This window comes from Lygodium microphyllum, chromosome 11 (genome assembly GCF_053477565.2).
Source record: "Lygodium microphyllum isolate KBCC chromosome 11, Lygodium_microphyllum_v1.1.10, whole genome shotgun sequence".
NCBI classification, from domain to species: domain Eukaryota; kingdom Viridiplantae; phylum Streptophyta; class Polypodiopsida; order Schizaeales; family Lygodiaceae; genus Lygodium; species Lygodium microphyllum.
Window position 1 is genome coordinate 68538588 of NC_141145.1, and position 9427 is coordinate 68548014.

The 9427-nt window shown below is 36.8% G+C and overlaps 1 pseudogene; it reads left to right on the plus strand.

Moving 5' to 3' along the window:
• Positions 1 to 638: 638 nt before the first annotated feature.
• On the plus strand, positions 639 to 8228 carry LOC148028916 (uncharacterized; annotated as a pseudogene).
• Positions 8229 to 9427: the final 1199 nt, after the last annotated feature.

Consider the following 9427-nt stretch of genomic DNA (forward strand, 5'->3'; position numbering starts at 1 on the left):
GGTCTTGTTTTTCAATAGTTCTAGAACAAGGTTTTGACCAAGAGATGCAAGAGTATAATTTTGTTTGTAAAAAATGTCGACATCTCAACAAATGTAAAAAGAAAAAGTGTAGAGGTGATCCTTGAAACTTGGCACTTCTTTTACATTAGGATGGCTTCCAAGCCTCTCGTGCCACTCAAAAGGACTGTGGCGTGGTTGAAATTAAGGTCCTTAATGGTGGGAATGGTTCCATATTAGGCATTATTCCTGTTTTATTCATACCTTTTAGTTGCTCTAAATTTATTCGTAATACTCTTGATGTATTTCAAACTTTTTTAAGACCACTTATTAGTGAGCTACAAGACCTTTACATAAATGGTATGCAAGTGTCATACAACTACCCTGTAGAAAAGATTTTTGAAAATCCAAAGGGACAATCAAACTTTTGTGTTGTTAGATCAATGCTAATGATGGTTACAGGGGATCATCTTGCACAATGCAAAATAGGATCCTTCAAAGATGGTGGGCAATTCTTTTGGCGTAGAGACAAAGCCCAAGCTACTCTTGATACTAGTAATCCCGCATTCCAAGGACATTACCTTTACGATGGTAGTCAATATCAAGTAAGATATCCTCCAACCCAACGGTCCATAGGTGAAATGATTGATGCCTTATCAAGTTCAAAGAGGGCATCCACACAAGCTGAAAAGGATGGAAAACTAAAGCTTGCAGGATTAGCTAGAGAGTCTATTCTATGGAAACTATATGATTTGTATGGTTTTAACTTGTCAATAGACTTGGTATATGATGCGATGCATGTGTTATCTCTAAATATATTTCAAAAATACATACGAGTACTCATGAGAGCCATGTCCAATGAAAAGAAAAAGATGATAGATTTTTGTTGTGAAAAGGCTTATAAGGTCTCTCCACCCTCTATTTGTCATGGACGGTGGCCTCGTAATCCAAGTAAGTATTATGAAAGCTTTAAGGCTGAGGAGAACCAAAAGTTCATCCAATGGTGCTTACCATATATTTTAGGTATAGTTGATGAGATACCAAAGTCAATTTTTGACATAGGTTTGTTGCTCATAGATATTGCACATGCCTTCTATAGTTATAGTCGATGTATTGGTTGGTCAAAAGAATGTTTAGGTGTTGTACATACTTTGTTTTCTGCTTGGAGAGTTCAAAAGAAAGAAGCCTTTGGTGCTACTTCTTCTCCCTTAGAACACGTTGCAAGAAATGGAGAACTACTAGATGACATATTGAGACATGGATCGCGTGATGTGTATTGGTGTTGTGACTTTGATTGAACGGTAGCATTATATATAGCGGTAAAGACTAATAATCGCTTTAACAAAATATCTTATGTAAATTATTATAAGAGGACATTCTTCACTTCAATATTTAAGTTATTAGAAATGGAAGTATATGGGCTTTTGCTACATGAAAGAATGCTTATCCAAATACATGCCTGTCTTGTTTTACCTGATGGTTATGCTTTCACTGATTACCAGACACCGTGTTGTTATTCATTTCATGAGAATGCAAAAATGCATTTTAATCATAAAAAAGAGAAGAGAACGTAGGCCCCTTTCATCAGAAGAACAAAAATATATTGTGCAATTTCTTGGTCTTCAAGAGAATGCACTAGTAGGACATCTAATTACCACATATAGAAGAATTCTTTATAATGGAGAAATATACAAGATCGCAAATGACGTTGTGGTAAAAACTGACACTTTTTATAGTATGTTAGAAAGTATAGGTCATTGGAAAGCAAGACTCACTAATTTTTTTTCCATTCAATGGGATGGAGAGTATTACACCTTTTTTAGTGGAGAATATTACAAGCAATGCATAACTGTAAAAGAAAATGAAGAATGCTTACTTATAGATCCAATCATGGGAATGAGTGTACTACAAACTCAACGACTTCCATTTACATGGGATTGCATAAGATCATTGAGTTCTTTATTGCATAAGTTTGTTCCTTTACCTTTACATAATAGACTTGTTGAATATGAGGTAAAAGATCTAATTCAAAGAACAAGATTATTACAAATAGGGTAGTTGGTTGTATACCTCCTTGGTTGGAAAAATATGATATTGTCTTGGTAAGAAAACATGATGATATGGATGGGGAGTACATTCATGCAATGATAAGAGAGGTAAATTATGAAGAAAAAATGTGCAAATTTTCATGGTTGAAGTGTGATCATAATAGAAGTACATAGAGAATTGATATTGATGAAGATATTTGGAGGGATTGGAACTTCTGTAGCATGGTAATGTCAAACTTTGAAGTTACAAAGAGAAGGAGAGTAACATTATCAATTGGAGAGTCTATAGATGTGGCAATAGTGTGGAGATCACGTGATGTAACTTGACTCCTTTAGAGAGAGAGAGTGTGTGTGTGTTGCATTCTTGTAGGTCCAAATGGGTGCTAGTAGCATTGGTCATAATGGACATCGTTATCTGATCGCCATCCCATTGTGTATATCATAATGCTTTATCTATGGGTGTTTGTATATGAGGACGGTATCTTGTGGATATAGCTCATGTTGTGTCTCATGTATAGGTAGTTGGACCTTTGTGTGTATGTGTGTATGTGTGCATGTGTGATTATTAAAGAATGAGAAAATTTCTTGCTTGAAGAAGATTAATGTATGGATATAATCTCTTGTTTGAGGAATACTAGCATATAAAGTTGTAAATTTGGTTTTAGCTTGTATCTTGTTTGATTTTAGCTTGTCTCATGGTTTGTATAGTTGTATATTGTATCCTTTTTATATGATTGATTGATTCTTTATTGGTTGAATATTAAAATAGTTTCTTGATTTAATTTTAGCTTGTCTCATGGCCTGCCCAAGTCAACAAACTCTAGATTCAATGATGCAAACTATCATCACTCTGCAAAAAACAATTGAGGAACTAAAATCAAAGAATGATAGTTTCGAACAAACAATGAGCATGAGCAAACCAATTTCAATTTTAAGTAAAAGAGTCCAGTTGCCACCTCAAAAGCAAATCAAGAGTATACAAATAGGGGATGTATCTCTAATGAAGACTCCTACATATGACTAGATTTTCAAACCACCTAAAAGGATTAGTCGAGAAGACCAAGATGAGTTTGGAAAACCATTTTTACTAAAATACTATCGAGATACGCAAAATGTTAGGTATTGTGCTAATCACTGAAAAGTGTATAATTAGGTCAAGAGCCATGAGATTGGCAATGATTTGCGATTTCATAATAATAAAAAGGAACTTTAGACACCTATCCATATAGAAAAAAAAGAGAAATTTTCTAGATACTTATCAAAGTATCTAGAAAAAGGCTCAACTAGTAAAAGTGGAACACTTTACAAGTTAGTGATATAGTAAAATATTCCTGTATAGGAATTTCAAAATTCTCTAGTTATCCATGTAGTGAAAATTTACTATATAAACATACTAGTTAGAACTAATCATATAGTATTTTTATATATAAGAAAACTAGTTGCAATCATGTAGATAGTTTTAAGAATTACTATTATGGTAAAAAATATAAATTAAAATAATAGAAAGATTTAAAAGATATTATCTTCATTAATAAAGAGGTCAATTCAAGATGCATATATCATCAATACTCAAAGGTTTATTGTGATTTTTTGTGACATGAATTTTCTCTCTATAGAGTAACCAATCCACGAGAGCTTTTCTCATGGTTGGCAATGTTTGCTCATTGCGTCCTCCTAAAAAAGTAGGATCTCTCTTAATAACGCCATATGTAGATTTTAACGATGCATATAGCTCATCAATGGATTGGATGTCTAAATATTTGAGGAGAATGGTTTCTTGGTCTTCCTCTTCAAATGCATTAAAAACCTGGATTTTAGAAATACAACATAGATTAGTGTGCTACTACATCATAAGTTAATTAGCTACTCTATTGTCTTAATATTTAATAACATTGAGTTACCGATGAAGTTCATGATGGCAATTCTATATTAGAAGGATCCACACTTTTTGATGGCTCAACATGGTCGAGAACCTATAGCATAGACAAGAAAATAAAGTTAACAAAATTAAATTATGCCACATTTAGTAAAAAAAATGCAAAGAAGTACCTTAGATAATTTCTTATTTTTTCCCTTACTCTCCTTTTGTTGTTGCTTGCTTTGCTGCATTTTCTCGCTCATCTTATCACAATAAGTTTGTAATTAGATATAATTTATTCAATGCATATATTAAAATAAAATATCAAGAGATGGCTAAGCATACCTTTCATACATGAAGACTTTTCCGTGCTACTTCAACCTCCTCAAGATCTTGGATCATACCTTGTGGAAGAGAGTGTTCACTACTACATGAACCCTATAATACAAGAAAAGTAAAACTTAAAATGGAATATCTTTTAATTTGAAAGTATACAAAAATTAAGAATATATGTATATATTCCTCATACAGATGGAATTCCTTGTAGTGGCTCCATAAAACTATGATCTGAGTTTAAATAGTCCTGAAACATAGGTTAAGTGTTAGAGACAATCAAATGGAAAAAGACTAGAACCCAAGGTATACTAACCATTTCATTATTTTTTTGACATTTTTCGGAAGCAGAAATTGAAACAAGAGGCCGACCATCATTGTGAGATTCCAACTAGTACAAGCAAGAAAATTGAAGTCAACATAAAAAACTAAAAACTCCAAATACTTAAATATTTAAATGAGTGAACGATGTACATACATGTGTTGCACTATTCTCAGAAAAGATCCAGCTAATCCTACAAGCTTTAGTTTTCCATCCTTTTTAGCTTGTGTGGATGCCCTTTTTGAACTTGATAAGGCATCAATCATTTCACCTATGGACCGTTGGGTTGGAGGACATCTTGCTTGATATCGACTACCATCGTAAAGGTAACGTCCTTGGAATGAGGAATTACTAGTATCAAGAGTAGCTTGGGCTTTGTCTCTACGACAAAAGAATTGCCCACCATCTTTGAAGGATCCTATTTTGCATTGTGCAGGATGATCCCCTATAACCATCATTAGCATTAATGTAACAACACAAAAGTTTGATTGTCCCATTGGATTTTCAAAAATCTTTTCTACAGGGTAGTTGTATGACACTTGCATACCATTTATGTAAAGGTCTTGTAGCTCACTAATAAGTGGTCTTAAAAAAGTTTGAAATACATCAGGAGTATTACGAATAAATTTAGAGCAACTAAAAGGTATGAATAAAACAGGAATAATGCCTAATATGGAACCCTTCCGACCATTAAGGACCTTAATTTCAACCACACCACTGTCCTTTTGAGTGGTACGAGATGCTTGGAAGCCATCCCAATGTAAAAGAAGTGCCAAGTTCCGAGGATCACCTCTACACATTTTCATTTTACATTTGTTGAGATGTCGACATTTTTTACAAACAAAATTATACTCTTGCATCTCTTGGTCAAAACCTTGTTCTAGAACTATTGAAAAACAAGACCTTGGAAAAGTTGTATATACTTTCCCACATGTAGGGTTGTTGCACGCAACAACCATCTCATACTCAGCATCAGGATTCCAAAAATCTTGATACTCACGACACTTTGTTCCATCCCAAAACTCGTTTATGAATTCTGGTTGCATATGGATGTCTTTCCCTAACCATCTTGTTTTATGATGCCACATGCTTAGGAAATCATGACAAAGTGTCCTGGATCGCACTAAAAGCTCTAATTGTTTCTTTAGAGGTAAAAAATCAATAGCTAACATTTCTCTCCTAGTTTATTGCATTTTTTACATTTTTCACAACATTCAATACAATCATGCTTTAGTATTATTTTTCGCATATTTTGTTTGCAAGAACACAAGACTACATCTTTCGCATAAGAATCTTCTTTATTAGGTGTAGGAAGTTCAATTTCATGATCATTGTTTTTACTTCCCATGCAAAACCTATAGCGCTCAGGTTGGACCATGCCAAGACCATGATACATAGATTCAAGTTGCTCCCAAGATGTCGGGACTCTCACACCATCAAGGTTTCCATCCCATGTATCAGGTAGTCGCACTAATAGCTTACTTAAACTTAGCTTGCACTCTTTAACTTTTTGAGCCCTAGCCCTTGGATTGCCCATGTCTCCAAACAATAATTGGAGCATCTTCTCTTGTGCACTAATTGATATTTGGTTCTCATCCCAAAGAGCTTGAAGCTCAATTATTTTTTGTATAGTTTGTTGATATAATGATGGCCCAATAATAGATATGTGATTGTCTATAGAAGGATCTATTTGAGGAGACTCAACATGGTTAATTGAGTTGTTGTCATGACTAAAGGAGGGACTTATAGAAATATTGATAGTTTTGATCATTGCCTTGTTCATGTTGCCTTTCATTAGAAGGGGGAAGACCAATTTGCATACTTAGTGCATCATATTTGGCCTTCAACTCCTGGTGCCTAATAAAAGTTTGTGGACCAACACTCCTCCCACCATTACAATATGCAAGGCAATCACACCACCTACATCATCTATTTAATTCACCTATGTTAGTTTCACCATGCATTAGAAATGATTCTTCGTGCCTTCGGTTCTCAAGATGATCTCCTTGCACATTTGAGTCCCTTGGTTCACTAGGATGTGATCTTTCTAGAGAAGAATGTGTAATCCCAAGCATGTTTTAGCGTGTCTAAAATAAGTACTACGATTCACTAATTGCCAACCTTCAGTACTATGTGCACACTTATAGTTACATGTGCATTTTCTTAATGTGCTTGTAGAAGAAGACATCCCTTGAGTATCTTCAATCTTCAGTCCAAGGTTGATGAAATTATGAGCTCCACAATTAAAACTCCAAGACTGCAAAAAAACGGCCCATAACATAGTTTACGTTAATAACATATTTTAGTTGCGCAGTTAATATCATAGTTTATACTAGTTTAACAAAAGAGTTACATTTAAAACCATACTTCGTAGTTGATATCATAGTCTATACTAGTTTTTTATTCTCAAACACTTCCTTTAAAATAATTAAAAGCAATTAAAAAGAAGCAATCTTTCCCAAACACTTCCCTAAAAATAATTAAAAACAATTAAAAAGAAGCAATCTTTCCCAAACACTTCCTTAAAATGATGGGGTCAAATTTTGTAAACATTGGCATTAGTTGATGAGCACATAAGTGGATATGAGGCCAAAATAAGGGATTGGAAAGTCGAAGAAAAATGAGGGAAAACAAAAGGATAGGAAGAGTGAGGAAGACTAATGGCTTGGAGCTAGGTGTAAGTTTGCTCTTTTTTGTGATGAAGAGTCCAAGTGGGGCTCTAGAGCAACATATTTTGTTTGTTTTGAAAGAAGTTTTGATACATGTATTTGATGTACACAAACAAGGGTGATGCTTAAGTGTATAGGTAGCTTATTATTTGCAAATAGGGAATAAGCTTAAGTGTAATAAGGGGAACCTTCTTGTTCAATTAAGTGGGGGGCCTACATTAAAGCATGTGGCACATGGCTAACTCTCATGCTCTCATGCATGTTGTCTTCTCATGCACACTATAGTCAGTGTAGTACTGCTACCAGAAGACTGGGACTTCAAATTGCATGTCCTGCAGGAAGGATAGGGGTTCCAATTGGACCTTAATTATATTAAGGTGTACAAATGAAGTAGTCTGCATTTTCTTTGATACCACAAGCCAAGCCGGAGCGGATCTTCAATGTCCTGAACAGTCCAAAGACTGTAGCCAAGTTCGAGGAATACAGGGACATGCATATGGTGAAGGCCAAGGCCATCAAGATCATTAGCTCTAGAACCATACACTATTCCCGATGCCAGCCTGATGGCAACGAGCTTCTGCGCTTCTACAACACAACTGTGTCCTGCTCTTTTGCCAAGCCATGGTCTTCTTCATACTTGTGCACATTCATTACATGCATGTGGTGTGTGCCAAGTCCTAAGGTCGGGATTCCCCATGAAGGGCCAGCCTGGTATCTTCATAACTGGAAGTAGTGGCAAGGCCCATGACTCAATTTTCTTCTCAGACGATGATTATGACTACGGTGCCATTGGGGATGGTAGGTGTGCAATGCTCGTATGCCGAGTGATTGCAGGCCGTGTGAAGAGATTGACACATGAAAGCTCCCAGGATGGCCCTGGGGCTCTGAGTGGGTAGGATTCCTTTGCAGGGGAGGTAGGCCAATACAATAATCTAGAGGAGCTGCTGGTCTTCAATCCAAGGGCAGTCTTACCTTGTTTTGTTGTCATCTACAGCTACTAACCAACTGAGTCATGGCGCATCCATCTATTCTTGTATTAATGTCAAAAAAGAGTGGCGGGAGATGGTACTCTGCTAGTGCGAGGGCTTTCCTGAGGAGTGTCCTAAGTAATCTAATATAGTTACATGTTGTTACAAAGGCAGGGTTTGGGCAGTAGGAGAATTCCATCAAGAAATGAGCCATGGAATCCCATAGATCTTGTTCTGAGAAGGCAAGTGCTTCCTCAAGCTTTGTGGCATTGATATTGTAGAACTTCGAAAAGTCGTATCGACCACAGATGTTAGGGTCAAAATCTACTTCTACCCTTTGAGGATATGGTAGATAGGATGGATCATTTCGTTCAAAGGGCAAGAAGCCACAAAATAACATCCATGTATCCACATTGCCGCTCCAAACTCTTCTCCTCCACTTAGGTTGGGATTCATAGCCTTTCACCATGTGGGGTATCTCCTCAACCTTGTTTTTCGAGTAATCTGGAGATTCTGTCCCCCAAGTCATTGGAATCTTATCTCTTTCGACGAGCCATTGGTCACCAAGCCTTCTTCCCATGGCAATTACCTTCATTACCACTTCGATGGATAACAATTTGCTTAGGGACACTGGGTATCGAAAGGTGAAATTGAAGGGCTAGCGGTATTTTTCCCATCGCTCCCAAGTTGATAGTTTCGTGTTCTAGTTCATGGGTGAGCAATCCCTTTTTGGTGGGATGGGAGGCTCTCAGACTGCAGACGGCTGCACTTTTTTCCTTTTGCATGCTTGGTCAAGCATTCTAACCCTCTTCTTTTTAGCTTTTCTCTCATTTTTGCTATGATGAAGGGGTTTTGGCTGTGGTGAGGGAGGTGGTGGAATCCACTCCTCATCTCGTTATGCCCCGTCATGGAGCTTGACCCTGCTCCTGCTTCCTGTGGTCGTTCTTCTTGGAGTCCCAATGTGTCAACCTCCTCACGTGACTTGCTTGCGCGGTGCCAAGCTCAGTCTCAATAGATTTTTTGTCCCTGGTCTTGCCAAGTCAGATTGAGGCTTGTGTCTTGGATTTGGGAGCACAACCCTTGTTTAATCGCCCTGTGAACTATTTCTAGTTTTCTTTTAAGTGCCTCAACTGCCTCCTCCTCTTCAGAGGGCGTGACATCTAAGATTGTGCTGAGGAAGGTGTGTTGTTGGGCCTCCAGACTGGCCTGAGAGGCACCTGCCTTGCTTTCTA